Source organism: Hesperophylax consimilis, chromosome 5 (genome assembly GCF_061612785.1).
Source record: "Hesperophylax consimilis isolate HC1 chromosome 5, BYU_Hcon_1.0, whole genome shotgun sequence".
NCBI classification, from domain to species: domain Eukaryota; kingdom Metazoa; phylum Arthropoda; class Insecta; order Trichoptera; family Limnephilidae; genus Hesperophylax; species Hesperophylax consimilis.
In genome coordinates, this window is record NC_142840.1 from 23488203 (window position 1) to 23501713 (window position 13511).

At 36.1% G+C, this 13511-nt stretch overlaps 1 protein-coding gene across 5 annotated transcripts in view; it reads right to left on the reverse strand.

The window, feature by feature from the left end:
* OtopLa (proton channel otopetrin-like a) overlaps nucleotides 1-13511 on the reverse strand; it is a 106783-nt gene that overhangs the window by 73938 nt on the left and 19334 nt on the right. The window contains exon 1 of one of the 5 annotated variants that reach the window (XM_089631708.1): nucleotides 8507-9054. The exons of the other annotated variants lie outside the window; for them this stretch is intronic. The gene's annotated coding sequence lies outside the window, so the exon portion shown is untranslated. Of the gene's footprint in view, nucleotides 1-8506; nucleotides 9055-13511 lie in introns of those variants that run through there. 5 annotated transcript variants of the gene reach the window in all.

Consider the following 13511-nt stretch of genomic DNA (forward strand, 5'->3'; position numbering starts at 1 on the left):
TAAGCCAAGCATATTAAAAAAAAAAAAAAACAATACGTTGTGGAGATAATGGAGTCATTCAATTGTATCTAGTATCGACGTAGTACACTTTTTGCCCCCCACGATAATAATTTAATAATATACAATTGGGAACTAAAATGAAAGTTTTTTGCTTTGCGAAATATCTTATCTAACTCGTGAAGTGCTATTAAGTAATTACATTCTGGAATGAACGCAGATCCAACATGATACCCATTACCCGCCCAAATGTGGTAAATATATGTGAAAATGATAATATCAACAACTAATTACTATTTTGTGATACTTTTGTAAAAAAATATTTCGAAGCACTGATTTTTATTTTTATTTTCAATCTAAGTATCAGGTTGCCGGTTCTCTCCTACAACAAAATTGCAGGTTTTTCAAAATGTATCAAAAAAATTAGAGAATGTTGAGAAACTTTTAGAATTTTTGGATACCGAAGAGTACCTACCGAAGCCGTCAAAATGTTTTTGCAGCCGTCCGAAAACCATGTGACATCCATTATGATGCCTCAATGGTGACATCGCGAATTGTGCTGAATCGTGTCTCGCGTGACGTCACGAGACACTATTGCATACGTTTAACCCAAGTTCGTCATTCTTGGAGATATCGAAAAACTACTAATTTTACTGACGTTATTAGTTCTTTAAATAAAATTTCATTATTATCATAATAAAAAAAATAGTAGACTACCTCGTTCAGATCAGATATTTGAAATACACAGCAGTAAATTGTATATGTCACTAAAAGTAAGCTCTGGCGTTACGAAATTAGTAGGGCTTTTGCTGAATGGGATTTCTATTCACTGCATATATTTTCAACTCGCAATGTCATTTCCACGATAAGCTATGAAACTTAAATTTTATACGATATTTTTTAAAAATATTGTTTATTATTGCAGTAACTTAGCGGCGTAGAGCTAGAGATACATATCAATTGTTAGAGGTTATAAATTTCTCCTTCTGAGAATATTATGAATGGAATATTTTTTTAAACTAGCCGCCGTTTTTTTAAAAACCTAATAACAATAAAAGTAAGATTTTGATGTGATGTGATGATATTTCAGATGTGTTAAAATAACACATCTGCCCTGATGATGGACACTGCAATGCCGTCCGTAATGTTGGCTAAAGAATGAGTTAGCGCACCACGGCATAATACCCCAAAAACAAATAACAAAAATACTTTTGGCCGTGAAAATCTTAAATCAAAGATGAAGATGGTTTGAAAGAGAGATACCAAAATATGAGTGTTAGAGTGAGCGCCAAAATATAAAAAGATGTATATATCTTAACCCTTGGAGCTCTCATGGATATCATTGTGCATGTCTCCCTCTCATTGTGAGATATATGCACTAAATAGTGTTAAAAAGAGAAAAGACCTTTAAATTAAAATTTTAAAAAAAGTGAGGCGACCGTAATGTAGTACATGTGTGTGTTTTTTTTCGTTGTCAGTAATTTTAGGATAGTAAAAACGTTAGGTGAGCCATTTTTAAAACTTATGATTGCATTAAAAATTTGAATGTATCAAAAATTTTACTTTTATTTCTAGTGAAAAAATTTTGATAGCGGATTTCAGAATCATTCAAAAAAAGATTAAATTTTCAGATAAATTTCGAAATATTTCATTTATTTGGTTTTTTGCAGAATATGCCAGAGGCCTGAAGGGATAATGTTTTTTTAAAGCACATTTAAAAAAACGCAATGCAACGCAACGCAACATGTTAAATAACAGATTCAAATGTGTTTTTTTATAATTTTCGGAGCTAAATTAGCGATATTTTTCTATCGAGGTAATTTTATTAAAATACTTTTCTACTCGGAAAACGTATAGAGATTATCTTAACAAATTACACATTTTTAAGAACTTTAAAACATTTAGGACGGATTGTTTTAGAGAATTTGAATAATTCTTCAAATTTCAAAGTTAATAAGTTCTGTGAAGGATTTTTTCAAGTTCTGTTATTATTTCAGTTCTGTCAAACAACTAGCCTATAATGATATAATAGCAGAACTTAAATAGGACTTTTACAGAACCCGGAAATTAACTTTGAAATTTGTTGAATTGTTCAAATTCTTTGAAACAACCCTTACTTACTGTTCAAGGGCCTATGTTATAATTCGGAACTATCTAAAAATTTGGAATGTAAACTTAATTCAGAATTGAAACGCTGTTTGAAACGACTTTAGCCGTGTTTGATGATCACATTGGATTAGCCAAGTACTTCCCCAACTTTGATCTTTCACATATCCTCCCCCCCCCCGCACCACATTCAGCCTCCCAATTGGTGATGTCATAGTCCCGCTGGTTTCAAAGAAGGTTGGGAGCAGTGTTGAGTCTTGCGTATTCGCATAAAAAGAAGAATGTAAAGTATTTATGTGAAAGGTATTGACAGATATTATAATTGAAATGCATATAATGGTACGTAATTCGAAGAAACCCGGTCACAGCCGATCATGACACATCTGATCGAGTCACGTGCAATCCTGTCAAGTCATGTCAACCGCAGTCTTGTCTAGATTTGAGATGATATACTATGCTGCTTCACTTTTAGAGCCAAAAACCGTCAATTTAATTTTGATTTGATATTATAACTAGAAAAATATGAAAAGTATAAGAAATAACATGGCAGCATTGTGTGAACAAATTACTTAATACATTATTAGGCGCCAGTTCGGCTTTGGTATAGTAATGCCGGTCTTAAGCCCGGCTTAAGGCTGTTTTAACTATACTTCCGCTGTCGTAATAAGTGAAGTATTTCACTATCCCGACCTACTTAATATTTACACCGCGATTATAAGTACAGTGGAATAGGTTAGTTTATAATGATACCACCGTTATAGTGACAAAAACAAACAAAAAAACAATAAGAAATTAAACACTTCCATCAGTTAAAAAAAGAATCAGAAACATAAACGACAAAAGCCAAGCTTTGAGCATTTTGAAAAAAAGTATTTTAAATATAAATTATCAAAAAATGAATAAAAAATATTCTACTTAAGAAGCAACTTCTTCTCCAAATATAGTATACATATTAATACAAAAAATAATAATAATAATGGTCTTTATTCCAGAAACTAATTACATAATTTTAGCTACTAGTAGTACATTTTACTTACAATATTTTTTTCCTACTTCTCTTGATTCTAAATGTATATCTACAATAATATAATGTACACTCCTCTTCCAACCACAAGCTAATGCTTCTCTGGAAGAGTAGTATTAAATATTGTCATTGTAAATTGTAAACCTTATTACTTATATGTACTTTTTACTTTAATAAAAAAAAAGAAACTCTGTTTCAAATACAAATCAAGCAAGTTTTTCGTTTATAAACTGAAAACTCTCCCCGCGGTTAGGTTAATACTTCATTTACATATCATTAAAGTGAAGCTATCAATCACGTCTCTCTCAGATCATTTTCAGTAATTTCAATTTCATGCCACCGTGATTTTTAATGAGTTTATTATTGGCAGATACGAGAAGTTAAACTAAAGTCTAATAGCTCAATATTGATTCTGCCGATAATATTGCCTTCTGTAAATATTTTGGTGTATCTATTCCACGTTTCGAAAGACCTAACAGTGGTATTTTCTCGGAAGCGTTTGGTGGTATTCCAACAAGACAAAGAAAAAAATGGGTCAATGTGTGTAAATGTTTGCGGTGTGTAAATAATCTACGATGGATAGTCTTAATGATCATTCTGCTTTTTGTTAACGATTATCTTTAATTAATACAAATTATAACAACCGATCTAACAACCATGCATCATATTACATTATGTACTGATTTTATATATAGGTATTATTTAACACATTAAGGATGGATTGTTCCCAGAATTTGAATAATTCATCAAATTTCAAAGTTAATATTCAAGTTCTGTGAAAGTCCCATTCAAGTTCTGTTATTATCCACATAATGTGAAACAACTCGCCCATGATGAAATAATAACAGAACTTTATTAGGACTTTCACAAAACTTGAATTGTTCAATTGTGAAACAACTCGTCCCAAGTGGGCCTACATAAATTTAAATCTTTAAGATTTACAAGAATCAAATGAAAAAATGCATTAAAGGTATCGATACATTTGTTGGTACTTAACAATATTAGAACAGATTACGATCACAAAATAGTACGAAGAGACAAACTACAAACGCAGAGAAAACAGAAGCTACGAAACCACTCTCTTCGATTGAATTAATCCGATTTTATTGAAAACCAAAGGTCTTAGAAATGCGGAGCTTTGAGAATGCTAGATAAGCAATTATTTCTTAACGACGGCGAAGGATGCAAGAAGGAATAAATCAAGGATTATGTATGTGTACCTATACTGAAATGAGAAATGATAAAACCAATTATATTTGACTACCTACTTAACTAACTAACCATCACAAGTCGGTAGATGGAATGGAACATCAAACACTAGTAAATTATACTAGTCTATTATCCAAGTACTTGGTTAATAATTGTCGTAATTGATTAATGCCATGTCTTCCTCTAAGGTCCCGTCGCTTTTCTACATCTCGTTTTTTCGTTCAAACACAGTGGATGATCTACCGTAAAAAACATAACGTTTTCTTCCTCTTCTATCTGCTTTAAATTTTTGTTTCTTCTTGTGTCTAATTCGGTAAAACATTGGTTTTGCACACAAAACACCCCGAGTATCATCTCATTTGTACTGCATTCAGTCCACTTTTGCAAAATATGTTCGCGTTACCATGCATAACTGAAATCTAGTAGGAATGTAAAATATATTCGCTGAAATGGAAGCTGCATGACCACATCTGTAAATTGATAGCCTGCTTCGACAGCTGGTGAGATAATGAACAGTATAACAAAAACCACGTTCGTACACAAAACACACGTTCATTCATTATTCAAATATCCACCTAAGAAGATATAAGTGTTCTGCTTCTATTGAGATGCTAATAACCGAATTGAGCAATGCCACCGGGTGTAAGTTTTCGCTAATTTGTGGGACGATTACAAAGCATTGTATTGCTTCATTTGTTTGCAGTACGCCGCTAATTATAGTAATAGGGTAAACGGTTAGTAACTGGTAACTAGCGAGTTTACAATTAACCTGATTAATGGCATTCTGGAGGGGCAAGCGAGAGTTATGGCAACAAAGAATTCGAAACACATGTGAAAACACCACTGATAATGAAGATCCCCTCGCACATAAATTGTAACAAGTGAAGTCTGATCGTGGCTTATTATCTCAAGTTTTACTGTCTTTGTGGTCCCTCAGTGATCGAAACGCATTCCATTAAGATATATAGCAGCTGCAATTTAATATAGCAAAATCTACGTAAGTACGAGTATGTATAAGATAAAGTGCTCACGAAACTCGAATTCGAAGTCGAGTTGGTCGTTGTGCATGTTTGAAAGAAAACAACGCCAATATTGATACTGGAAACAATCGTACCTGCTTCGGACAGGGCATTGACATGTAAGTGAATTGTGACTACGTCGAACAAGAGGTTGGCGTATTTTTCGAAACTTTCCACATACGGCAGGTGAACTGAAATCATATACAAATATCAAAATACAGTCCTGCACAAAACCTTATGTGTGCCCATTCTATAAATTGTTAATTATCGGCTGATGATTAATATAGTGGTAAATATTCTATAATTATTCAGAAACGCGGTACATTTTGGTGAAATTATAATGCTAAAAAATGCTCAACATGATATTACTTCAAATAGGTCAAACGAAGCTTTGTGATGAAAAATATTGTGTTTATGTAAGATTGACAACGCGGGCTCTTTAAATGATTTACAAGATAAGGTAAATAGAAAGTAGAATTTAGTACTTAGCCTACGAGAGCGGACGTGTTTTAACCGCTCCGGTTTGTTTAATCCTTTCAGAAGGTTTCCCTTGTTAAGAGATCGCTGAAAAATGTTCAGCATCCGTGTTTTATATAGTGCTTACCTTCTTATTTCACGAAATGCGCGTAACTTCTACCGTTTAGCCGGAATTTGCAATTATTATAGCATTTTAAACCGATTAAATTTTGAAAGTGAACCTAGAACAAAGATTCTCAGTGCAGTCGAAGATTTTATACCTGACTCAAGTGTCAAGTGGTGTCGGGATTTACGGGACCTTTTCAACCGAGGGTGTCTGCCTGGAGGACAGATAAGCCATATTTTGTTTAAAGTTTTTGTTTTTATTTTCTGTTTTTGTTTATGTATTTTGTTACAGATGACACACATAAACTCCACTTTGACTTTGGTTCAAGATTTTGCTTATGATAGCCTGCGATAAGCGAGCCCTAAGGGTCTGAGACAGAGGTGTGAAATCGTCGGATCACGACAATAGAAAGAATTTTTTTTTTTTTTTTTTTTTGCTGGATTTTATTTAGGTATTGGAGCCAGGAAGGAGTCTGAAAGGGTCGAGAGGATGCACTAGGTGGCATGAAAGGCTGGGAGGTGACTGGAGAGACTAGGGTAGACTAGGATGAGGTGATTTTGCACAGCGGTGCTGCCAAGGTCTGTTATATATGTGAGGATGTTGTGTCGGCGCTCTTTATTGGCAGCAGACACATGTCAGCGCTATATTAGCGGCGGACACATGCCTGAGCGGATGACGAGCCTCGTGCTGGCACAGTTGGTGGACGGGGTAGTCTCTCTCCTTGCAGCAGCTGGTACAGTTCCTTCGCTACCTAGGACTCTTGCAGCAGAGTCTCCATCTTCTGTCTTTGTCGAGCGTCACAGCGGTGCTGCCAAGGTTTGTTGTCTATGTGAGGATGTTGTGTCGGCGCTCTTTATTGGCAGCAGACACATGTCAGCGCTATATTGGCGGCAGACACATGCCTGAACGGATGACGAACCTCGTGCTGGCACAGTTGGTCTAAATAACAAATGTAGATCCTAGGAAATAAATTGTACAGCGCCCTTGAGGTGATTTTTCACAAAAACGGCGCTCTACAAATTATCCAATTATTATTATTATTATTATTAAGCTTTGAAATACAGTTTTCAACTCCAGGTGGTAGGCTATTCCTGAAAGCGTCATCTCGCTCAGTTCCTCAACCTTCTAATAGCGGAATCACGTTGCTGATCTATGACTCGATTAGCGGGAATTAAGTACCTATAAATATTTACATGAAGTTCTAGTCATGTATACAAATAACCATTTGGTAGAGTGTAAATTATGCATCACATCTCAGAAAGGAAGAAGAAAAAAAATCATTGCATTCCTTCGCAACCGTGTTTTTAATACCTGTAGTCGAAGCGGAGTATTTGTAGATATTAATTTAACAGTTGTTTCATTTGTGTTTGTACGCGTAAGAATCTTTTAATTATTATTTATGTCGGCTTCGTTTAAAGGCAGCGCGAATGGACACACCCGAAACACGTCCAATTATACAAATAAACAGCTTTAAACTTTAACAGTTGCTTACACGAACTAAGTATTTATATTTACATATTTTCTGTTTAATCTTAAATCTTGTTGGCATCTGGCAAAGAAAATGAAACTGACTCATTAAGTTTATTATTTACTCAAAGGATAGAATTTTAATATATTAATGGATTTTCTCGACCAAGTGTTTCCAAAAAAGCATTTAAAAAGGAGATTTTTGTGTAAAAGGCAATGTGACAAAATTTAATGTAGGTAGATTAAACGTTTTCAGGATGAATAGTAACGCAATTGGGGTAGATCCCTTTTTAAAGCTATTTATCTTTTTCTTATGGATTATTGGAGGGAAAACCAAGACGGAGGGGGGAGTGGGAGAAGGGTTTTAGAATGGTTGGGGGCTAGAGCAATGTGATCTGGAAATGGTAATAAGTGTAATTTCGGTACAACAAACAGGAGAGGGAGGAAATACGAAGAAATATTACTTTAATTAAAGTAAACGTGTATTGCAAATACCCCACGATGTGATAGGGGATTTACCAAAATTAATATAATGATCAACATTGGAAGATGCCAGCCAATCTGATTACTTTTTAGAGATAGTAAATCGTTGCTATTATTCATTATCCATATACCCGTATAAATTATTTGTGATAATGGAAATCACTCCCACATTTGGATGAGAGCATCAGTGTGGGAAGCCAGATTATTTTTAATGTTGGTGTTTTGAAATCTACATTTTATGCCTACCATATGTTCGACTCTAAAAATTAATACTTTTTTATTTCCACAAATTCTTTGAATTTCAGCACCAAAAAATGGCACGTATGTCCGTGCTAAACTTGGACGCACCCTTTTATCAATAGGTCAGTTACACAACTTTGAAAAGCATTTAAAAAAATAATAAATCGAGGATATTCGGTAAAAAAATAATACAAATAAAGTATTACAAACTTATAAAAATATGTCAAACATGCTAAAATAAAAATATATTTTGTAAGACAAAAAAGATTTTCAGACGACATAATATGACGAAAAATTAAATTGCAAAAATAATGAAAATATAACAGGTTAGGGTGGAAAATTCCCCCTATTGAAATAGCATGCTTGGGGGCCACTCACCTTCACAGAAAAACTGAACAAATGGCAACCGTCAACAAAGACGGGATCTCTCTTCCCTTCCCTCACGCACACACCCTCCTCTTCCAATTACAAATCACGTATCGTGGATTCCATTCAGAACAACATCACAAAACACACGGAGACATTTATTTTTACAATTGCCATTCCCGCCTTATTATACGGCTCACGATTTTCCAGTTCAAGTTTTCCATGCTTTAAAAAAACGTCAATCAATTTCCGAACAGGCTGAATTCAAAATTCAAAATTATACGCAATCTGCTTGAAAACCAATACGCGGGAAAATGTCCCAACTGACGTTTGTAAACAGCGCCTTGAACAGTGGTTTTTCAATGAAAATTGTCTTAAATTACAAAGTAAAAACGCGTAAAACAATGATATTTACATTATTATTGTCACTGATATGTAGATTAATATATTTTCAACAAGTTTTCATTGATTTTCGCGGTATTTTCGTGTGCGCGCGGATAAAACGGGAGTCGATCGGCAACCAGCGTTGGGAAAACGCTTGTGCTTAGCGACGCGACATGGCGAGCTTTGCTACTCGCTGCGGAAAGTACTATGTACGTTCGGGCGTTTCCGCCGGCCCGCGAATCCGCTTCGGCTTGCTTCGGATTTTCGCTCCAAGAGGGGAGGGAGAAATAGAGGTAAAAATACACTACCGTCATTCTACGTTGCTTCCGTATTCCGAACGCGCTGAATTTAATTATCGGAAAATGATTTTCTTCCTCTGATTTTCTTGGAGGCAATAACTCAATTTTTTTTCAGTATATCCTTACGAAAAAAAGACACTTCAAACATTTTCACCTTGGGTGAGTTAAGCAACATCCAACTACTTGCTCGCCGTACTTTTATTTACTTCTTCCACTTAGCTGGTAATTACTAGAAGCATAACCTACTCGCATACCGATTTGAAAGAAAACGGTTGTCGCCACTAATTAGGCTTAGAATAGGCAGATGATATTGATTATCTGTTCAAGAAAGGATTTCGATGTTTTAACATGTTTGATACCAAAAGAAGAAAAACCATGAAAAATCGTAATAGTTTTTGAAATGTGGATGTGGGATTTTAGCCTCCTCATTTTTTGATCTGCAAACAAAAACCAAGAAAAATTATATTGGTGTTGTCCCAAAACTTGGGTTTTCCGTGAAATCAGGGCTTGAATCTGAACTTCACTAAAATCAGGCAAAGTGCTACAGTGAAAACGCGCCTTTAGATTTTCAGTGGGTCGATGGGGCGCGCTCAGTAAGAGCCGCCATTGCCTGCCGCCCTTATAGTATTAGTGAACATTTAGGGTTGTAAAAGTGCGTACAGATGCAAGGTCGGTGTTTGCCCCGTGCCTGTATTGGAGTGTGTAGAGTGTAGAGACGGGGTGTGATTTCCTCAGACCGCGCGCTGCCGACCACCTGTGCGATTGTTGACGTATCGAGCCATTTCGGCGCGAAAATCCATTTTTGCGTGTAAGAAAATGCGCTATTTTCGCGCACGCTCTGCGCATGCGCTGTAGTACACGCCGACACCCTCTATTCGAATCAAACCCGGGAAACCATCCCACTTTTGCGGGCGATAATTTTCTGTGCCTGATGGTTAGACTGGGCGGGTTTGGTGAAGTACATTTTACACATATTTAAACGATTTTCACTATTTCATACAACTGTGGCACGAAAACTATAGTGGATTTTCGTGTAATTGGATCTTGGTGACACTAACAGAATATGAATTTTCCTGTCGACGCTGTTAGACATGATTTTATCTGATTCGTTTATTTTTATTTCTCGTTACGGAATATACGAAATGACTTTGTAACTTTTCATAAAATGAGTTATTGAATTATGAATATTTTAATACCGCATCATCGCATCACCCCGGATCCACACGAGCACTGCTATCTCCGGTTTGACGTGGGGAAAGGGGATGGTAAGTTCTTGGTTTTTCCGATTTGGTAACAAAACATATCAAATAAAGCCATTTCAAGAAATGTTTCTATTAGAAATAATTTTCTTTTACTATTGCGATGGCCGATGCTGGGAATATCTTCCACTCTGCGCGCTGTTATTTCGTGATAGATTCAAAAAAACGGCCTGCATTCCCGTTTTTAACCATATTTCCAATAATTTTAAGAGATTCTGGATAAATCAGCAAATACTATTTTTTCTCCGTGGATATTATTTAGATGGTTTTATTTTTAATTTTTGGTCTTAACTAGAAAGAAATCATATAACTGCTCGAAAGAAAAATTGAGTGACTTAGAAATATATACAATTTTTATTTTTTGATAAAATAAAAAAGAGAATGGGCGAAAAATAGAAGAAGTTTTTCATTAAAATATGTAAATTCAGATATAAAAATAAATAAATCTAAAGCATTTTTTAGGTATTCTTATTCCTGACTATACATGGGTCTAAAAAATGGTGACCGGATAAATCATCACAATGATAATTCATCACATCTTTAAAAAGTTATATAAAGTCATGGAAAGTGATGAAACAAAAAATTTATTAACTGGATTAAGTAGGTTAGGTTAGGTTAGGTTCATTTTTTTTTCATCGTTTCTAATGTCTTTATATCACTTTTTAAAGGTGTGTTGAATTGTCACTATGTTGAGTTATCATGGAACCCTAAAAAATACAAACAACGTAAAAATATAGTTCAGCGGTTTAAAATAAAATCAATATGTTTCAGTTTATTAACACTGTTACACCGCAGAGTTTTCATTTTGCCAAAATAATTAGTTTGAATCACTTCGCTTGTTGGGGTGGTAGCTTCAACTCCCTTCGAAATTGACTGGACACATTGCAGAAAGCAGTCACTTCCCTTTCCTTATCTGCACCGCCCTAAGATATTCGTTAAGGGAATAGTCTCCAGGGGTGACAGCCGCGTGCCCCTTGGATATTATTGTGTCGGGAGGGTGGGGGAGGTCTGCATGAATGAATGGTGCAGGAGATGAATTACATCTGAAGGGAGGAATACTTCAATATTCGAGCACCCAACTAACAGGGCGAGTTGCTTTGTTTTACTGTAGAACTTTTAGCTTCTCGGAAGGTACTACACCACCTAAATATTCACTGCAGGCCCATACAAAAAAAGCCATTAAAAAGGGTGTAGAATTTTTTATACTCGTCGTTAAATTTGACATTAAGTTAAGTTAATAGATGACTACGCCAATTTTTGTGAATTCCTGAAAATGTCATTTCACGACTTGAAATCAGATCAACAAAGTTATCGAATGGGAAAGTTAAAGATGCTAAATTAAAAAGTTGGTCGTACTTTCGGAATACAATCTATTTGTATTTAACTTTTTACTACAATCTGCGATTTCTGTAACAGTTTAAAATTTGGTAATCGTTTATCGACTAACGTGAATTAAAACAAAGATGATACCACAAATCCGAGCCCCTTTACTACAGCCTGCAATTACTGTAACAGCTGAAAGTTTGATAATCGTTTATTGACTAACGTGAATTAATACAAAGATGATGCCACAAATCTGAGCCCCTTTACTACAGCCTGCGATTATTGTAACTGTATCTTCCAGAATGCGACTATTACATATTGCTCAGTAAAGTTTAACCTTCAAGCCAGTTCCCACAGTTCGTATTTTCAAGTTTAGTGTAGTTTCCCACATTTGCAGATTCGACCCTACAATAAAACAATTCATTGGCCTGGTATTTTTATAAACATATTGCCTTGTTTGTATCATTTATGATTTAAGAATTGGTGACATTTTACTGCAAGCGGCGGCAGCTTTCAAATAGAGCTGTTCGCCTTCGATTTTATGATGACCCTAGTTAAACCATTATGCCTAAAAATATTTGCCAATACCTTTCCCACCCCTGTCCCATAGTAATAAAAACCCCAAATAAAGTTTCATCTCCCTCAAAATAATTCCTTTAAAATATTTCTATTGTTTAAGTCACGTTTGTATCATTAAGAATAGTTAAGTGCATTTTATTTTATGTTAAGAATGTTGTTTGCCAACGAGCGGGTGGAACATCTTTATTTTGGTAAAATGTCCTTCAGAATTTAGTTTAAATACAGATACCTCCCAGAAAAAGGACAGTATTAGAGTGTTGCTATAACTGGTAGGTACATGCGTACCTAGGCAGTCAGCCGTGAGATAATTACTAGGTTTATGTAAACCTAGGGAAAACTGAAGAATAGAGGAAACTAGACCTTTATTTCTTTCAGTTTAAGTTTTAGCAGAGGAAAATAAGATCCTCTGCAATTATATTGTGAATTAATAAATTTATATGTCAAGAAGAATAAGTGTTTTCCTGCATTCCATCTGACGGCGTGTTCTCGTACCACGATAGCAGAAACATATGGTCCTTCGAGCCGGATCGGGAACAGCAGCATCATGGAAGCGGGACAACACTCAAAGACGTCATCTGTCTTCGGCAGCAAGGCGGGAACTAGCAGGAGCTGGATGGAGGCTCAAATAAAAGCTTCAGCAACCAAGGTGCACATCACGAGACAAAAGGCCCGCCTACTTACGGAGATGGCTGAAGCAAAGATGGCCGCGGAAGCAAAGGCTTCCGAAGTAAAGATGGCTGCAGCAATGTCAGTCTTGGAAGCAGAGGAGCAACATGCGGCGCTCCTTTTAGAAGCTGCATCAAGGACTTCGCAACGGACTCTCAAGGATAGAGTCAATGACTGGGTGGACCAGTCACATCACAGTTCATCATCAGAACTTGGAAATCACGATGAACAGCCTCTTCGAGTTCAAATGGAGCAGCAACAGGAACTGCTCCATGATGGGCGGTTATCACTACAACCGCCCACAAGAACTGCACAGCAACAGCCCTTGGCAGGGCAGAATCTCCCGTCGCAAATGGAGCCTCGGGTAGAGCAGGCTCATCCGCTGCAACTGGAACAGCGGTTGGAGCAGCACAAGGGTGGGCGGTACGCATTACTCCCACCAAAAGGATCGTCAGAGCAGCAGCCCTTGGCAGGGCAGACTCTCCCGTCGCAATTGGAGCCTCGGAC